Source organism: Humulus lupulus, chromosome 4 (genome assembly GCF_963169125.1).
Source record: "Humulus lupulus chromosome 4, drHumLupu1.1, whole genome shotgun sequence".
NCBI classification, from domain to species: domain Eukaryota; kingdom Viridiplantae; phylum Streptophyta; class Magnoliopsida; order Rosales; family Cannabaceae; genus Humulus; species Humulus lupulus.
In genome coordinates this window covers 102673544-102678777 of record NC_084796.1, presented here as the reverse complement: position 1 = coordinate 102678777, position 5234 = coordinate 102673544, and the positions used below count along the sequence as shown (strand labels likewise).

Here is a 5234-nt window from a genome sequence, read left to right as displayed (position 1 = left end):
TAAATTTTTCAGGGACACATGAGCGCCTTGAAGAAGTGCTTGAGTTTGCATATTGGAAGCTACTAACTGTTTTAGCATATCTGCCATTGAAGGTTCTTGAGCTTGTGAGGTAATAGGTTGTTGAGGCTAAGGTGTATAAGTTTGTTGTTGCCTTTGTTGATAAGGAAATCCTGGTGGTCTAGTTGGTACAGTTCGTTGTTGATTCCCATATCGAAGATTAGGATGATCCTTCCATCCTTCATTATAAGTTATAGCATAAGGGTCATACCTTTGCCTAGGTTGCCCTGGGAATCCCCCCATTGCATTTACATGCTCATTGATATCCTCTTGAAGTGTGGGATATGCATCAGTAGGATGCCTTACCAACTGACATATGCCACAAGATCTCACTTGATGACCTAAAGCCATTTGTTGAACCATACTAGTTAAGTGCGCCAGTTGCTGTTCTACTTTAGAGTTTGTCTCATTTAATCCCTTAACTGAAACTTCTTGACGAACTCCAAACTGTTGAGAATTAGCTGCTATATTAGAAATTAAGCTCCTAGCTGCAGCAGGAGTCTTGTCCACCAGTGCTCCCCCACTTGCTGCATCAATCATGCTCCTATCCAATGGAAATAGTCCTTCATAAAAGTATTGGATTAGGAGTTGTTCACTTATTTGGTGGTGGGGGCAGCTAGCACATAGCCTCTTAAATCTCTCCCAATACTCATATAATGACTCCCCAGTCTGTTGGCGAATACCACAGATTTCCTTCCTTATACTACCAACCTTAGATGCGGGGAAGTAACGCTCCAAGAACAATGTCTTCATTTCATTCCAGGTATTAACGGTTCCAGGAGGAAGGTAATAGAGTCATTCCTTTGCACCATCCTTCAAAGAAAATGGAAATGCTCTTAATTTAATCTGCTCTTCCGTTACTAAAGCTGGTTTCATACTAGAACAGACTATGTGAAATTCAGTCAGATGCTTATTTGGGTTCTCTCTTGGTAGCCCATGGAAAGATGGTAATAAATGTATAAGGCCCGATTTGAGTTCAAAGTTAACGTCTAACGTCGGATATTGAATACACAGAGGTTGATGGTCTAGATTCGGCGCTGCCAACTCTTTCAACGCCCTTTCTTGTGCCATCTGAGACTTAACTGATGTTTCAGAGTCAGAATCGTTGTCAGATGGTAATGGTATTTGTACTGGATTGACTCTCTTTGAAGGTTGAAAGAGTGGATTGTCAGTGATAGTCCTTGAAGAGCGGGACGACGATGTCTCAAGATATTGTTTTATGGCTTGTAGTCTTTCTTGAGTATCATCGTCAGACATATACACCTACAATCAAGAAATTTAAACTAATGAGTATGTAGTTAATTAAATTGAATAATAAAAATGACTTACAATAGTCCCCGGAAACGGCGCCAAAAATTTGATGCGTGTCATATGCCGTATCAAATTTAAATATATATATTTCTTTATTCACTTACACCAGCTACTTTAGTATAGCGGTAAATAAGGGTCGAACCCACGAGGACTATGATCAAATTATTATTCAAAATAATATTAGACTGAAATTAAAAAGGGATTTTAGTTTTAATAGATGAAAACATAAAATGAAATAAATATAAACAATTGAATAACTAAGGATATAACGATATTAAAGAAATAGTCAAGAATTACTCTCCACCTTCAACAATCAATCTATCAACAATGATGAATAATATTCCATATTCCCAATTAAACTATTAACCCCGCAGATAACACTTAAGCAGTCAATTATCTCAGTTTCCCTAATATAATTAATTAAAGTTAAGTGCTCTTAATTAACCCTTTTTACCCAGCAATAAGCCCATTAAGCATGCAATCTATTTAACCTAGTAAAAGCATTACACTTTGTGGAAACAAGTTAATCTAGGCAACAAATTCATTAAGCATGCAATTCATTTAACCTAGGTTCTATTTCTCATCACAATTAAAATACCCGTCACAATACCTTAATTGCAATTTATCACTTTACTTAGAATCTTAAACTATTAGGTGAATAGAAATCCTAAGATGATAGTAGAACAATGCAAAACCTTAATTAGTGGCCATCTAAACAAGATTTTACAAGATCCATAACATTCAAATAGAAAAATAGAAGCAATTTAATATAAGGGAATAAAAGGAGTAAAATTCATCAATGCATTCAAGATCTCATGTCTAAGGTTTTGAAATAACTCTCAACTATAAAGAAAACTACTCCATAATCATATTCATATTCATAAACATAAATATTCAATGAAAATAAAAGAGTTTTGAGAAGAAAGAAAAACTAGATTGAAGAATATAGATGATGATGTTTTTTCCTCCTCCTCTGGCGGCCACGGGTCATATTCTGGGCCATGTTCGCGTGGAGGCCGCAGCCAGGAGATCATGTTGGCCGCGGCCAACACTCCCTGTCTCCCAGGCCGCGGCCAGTAAATGCTGGTGGCCGCAGCCATTGGTCATTTTCTGCTCCTATATTTTTTTCTTCATAATCTCCAACTTAGGCTCAATCATCGGGTTTAGGGACTTCGAAAACACTTCAATCTCGTTCAAAACTTCATTTTCTCGAGTCATATCATTGCACCTTCATTTTTAACCACAAAATTGTATCAAATTCATCAATAATACCTTATAAAATATTTTATGACTTAAAAATAAAAAAACTCGTAAAACAAAGCTAAAAACACTTTAAAGGAACATTATCTAAATGCGAAAGGATAAAATATATAATATCCAAAATACCCTTATCAGGCTTCCTGGATCTCTCAGTTTCTGGGGGAGTTTCCTTTATAGAATAGCACTACACTCCTCTGTCAACGCTACAGTCTCATAATCCTCCATTTTTCTCTTTTTGGACAGAATCTCCTTCATGAACTTTACATGGCTAGGCATATGTTCTAAAGCTTCAGCGAAAGGGATGTTAATGTGTAACTTTTTGAACACCTCCAATAACTTAGAAAACTGTTTATCAAGAGTATTTTTCCTAAGCCACTGAGGGTATGGGATTTTTACTGGAGAATCAACAACAACAAATGGAGATGCCTTTTCTGTAGCGGGATGGTCTTCAGTAACCTTCTCACTCTCAGAACCAGATGTCTCACCCAACTCTATGTTCTTCTCAAAGTGATGGCCAGACATTGTTCCTTGGGATTCACCACACTATTGCTAGGAAAATTCCCCTAAGGTCTGTTATTCAACATGTTTGCCAATTTCCCCACTTGTGTCTCAAGATTTCTAATGGAAGATCTTGTCTCAGTCATAAACTGAGTTTGAGTATTGGTTAGAGTCAACAGAGCTGCTTTCAATTCATTGGGATTTTCTTGTTGAACTTGTGGCCTAGGTTGTAGGAGAGAGCTTGATTCATGGGTTGTTGTGGCATATTCTGCTGGTATTCGCCCTAAAACTGTGACTGTTGGCCTTGATTGTTTCTCCATGAGAAATTTGGGTGATTTCTCCAACCAGGAAAATGGGTTGTTGAAAGGCCTCTGAAAATTTCCCACTGCTTGAACCTGAGCATGGTCCATAGGAATATTATTATTAGGGTCACCTGAAGGACATTGATCAAAAGAGTGTGGACCGCTACAAAGTTCACAACATGCTAGCATCTAAATGGCATTAGCAGACACAATATTCTTTTGCAACTGTTTTGTCAAGGAAGCTACCTGAGCAATCAATGAAGTGATAGCATCAAGTTCATGAATTCCAACAACCTTTCTAACACCGGTAGACCTCTCATCAGACCATTGGTGATTGTTAGTGGCTATGTCTTCTAATAATTCATATGCTTCATTGGCACTCTTACTCATGAATGCCCCACCAGTTGCAGTATCAATTATGGTACGAGTAGTACCACACAACCCATTATAAAAAGTGTGGACCAGCATCTACTTCTCAATACCATGATGGGGGCATTTTCTCAACAACTCTTTAAAACACTCCCATGCATCATACAAAGACTCCCCCTCCATTTGATAGAAATTATTAATCTCTCCCCTCAACTTTGCTGCCTTTGATGGAGGGAAGAACATGGTCGTAAATTTTTGAGCTAAACCCTGCCAAGTATTTATAGAGCTAGATTGAAGGGAGTTCAACCAACTTTTAGCTTTATCCCACAACGAAAATGGGAATAGCCTCAACCTGATTGCATCGTCGCTCACCCCATTATACATGAATATTTCACATAGCTCTAGAAAATTAGCTATGTGCATATGATGATCTTCTGAAGGTAAGCCACCAAATTGCACGGTGGACTGCACCATTTGTAAGATCGTCGGATTAATCTCAAAGTTATTAGCCTCCAGAGTTGGTGGTCTTATACATGTTTGCACTCCCGTAAGCTTCTCACAGCAGGATTATGAGCTTCTCCTTGAACCACTTCTGCCACCCCTCTAGTCAACCCATCATTTTTCTAAGGATTTTCCATAACCACAGTTGGACCAGAAGCTCTCTTATTTCTACGATTCTGCCTGCACATTTTCTCAATCTCGGGATTAATAGGAAAAAGGCTATCTGCTCCTCTTCTGCTACGCATATAACAGAACTACCTGAAAAATGGTCAAGAATGCACGCAAAACAAGTTAGAAATAGTTCAAAGAACAACCAAATTAGAAATAGAATTAATTATATTGATATTGATAATTTCAAGTCCTTGGCAACGGCGCCAAAAACTTGTTGCAAAAATTAGAGCTATGCAAGTGCACACAGTCACAATTTGTAATAATTTCTTCGTAATACCAAGTGTCTTCCCACAAGGACTGAACTATCAATTACCAGATAATTAGTTCTTAGTTTCTATTTTGTTAACAAAAATCAGATTTGTATTTTGATGATTAAAAACAATAAATCTACTAAAATAATGCAAGATTGTAAAAAACATAAACAATAATAAAATTCCAAGAATTTAAACAATTAGGGGTTTTAATTTGATCTACAATCCCTCCTATCAATCACTAAAACAATATTTAAAACTCTTCATCTTATTAAGCTAACAAGTTGTCAAGGTATTTTATAATCGGATTAGGAATTATAAAACTCAACCTAATTATGAACTTTCTATATTTCTATGATAAATTCAACAATCAGGAGGAAATGAATTCACAACCTAGATGCTACAAAAATAATCTAGATACTTTCGTTATAGGTTAAATCTATGCTGTTTCAATCAAACCTTGTTTAAATTTCGCTTTTTAGAATTTCAATTCAAACACAAATAGCAATGAAAT

The 5234-nt window shown here is 36.7% G+C and overlaps 2 non-coding genes across 2 annotated transcripts; both read left to right on the top strand.

The window, feature by feature from the left end:
• Window positions 1-655: 655 nt before the first annotated feature.
• On the top strand, window positions 656-762 carry LOC133833303 (small nucleolar RNA R71). Its single transcript, XR_009892694.1, has one exon. It is a non-coding gene; the product is annotated as a small nucleolar RNA R71 (small nucleolar RNA).
• A 3144-nt stretch (window positions 763-3906) lies between these two features.
• Window positions 3907-4013, top strand: LOC133833481 (small nucleolar RNA R71). Its single transcript, XR_009892858.1, has one exon. It is a non-coding gene; the product is annotated as a small nucleolar RNA R71 (small nucleolar RNA).
• Window positions 4014-5234: the final 1221 nt, after the last annotated feature.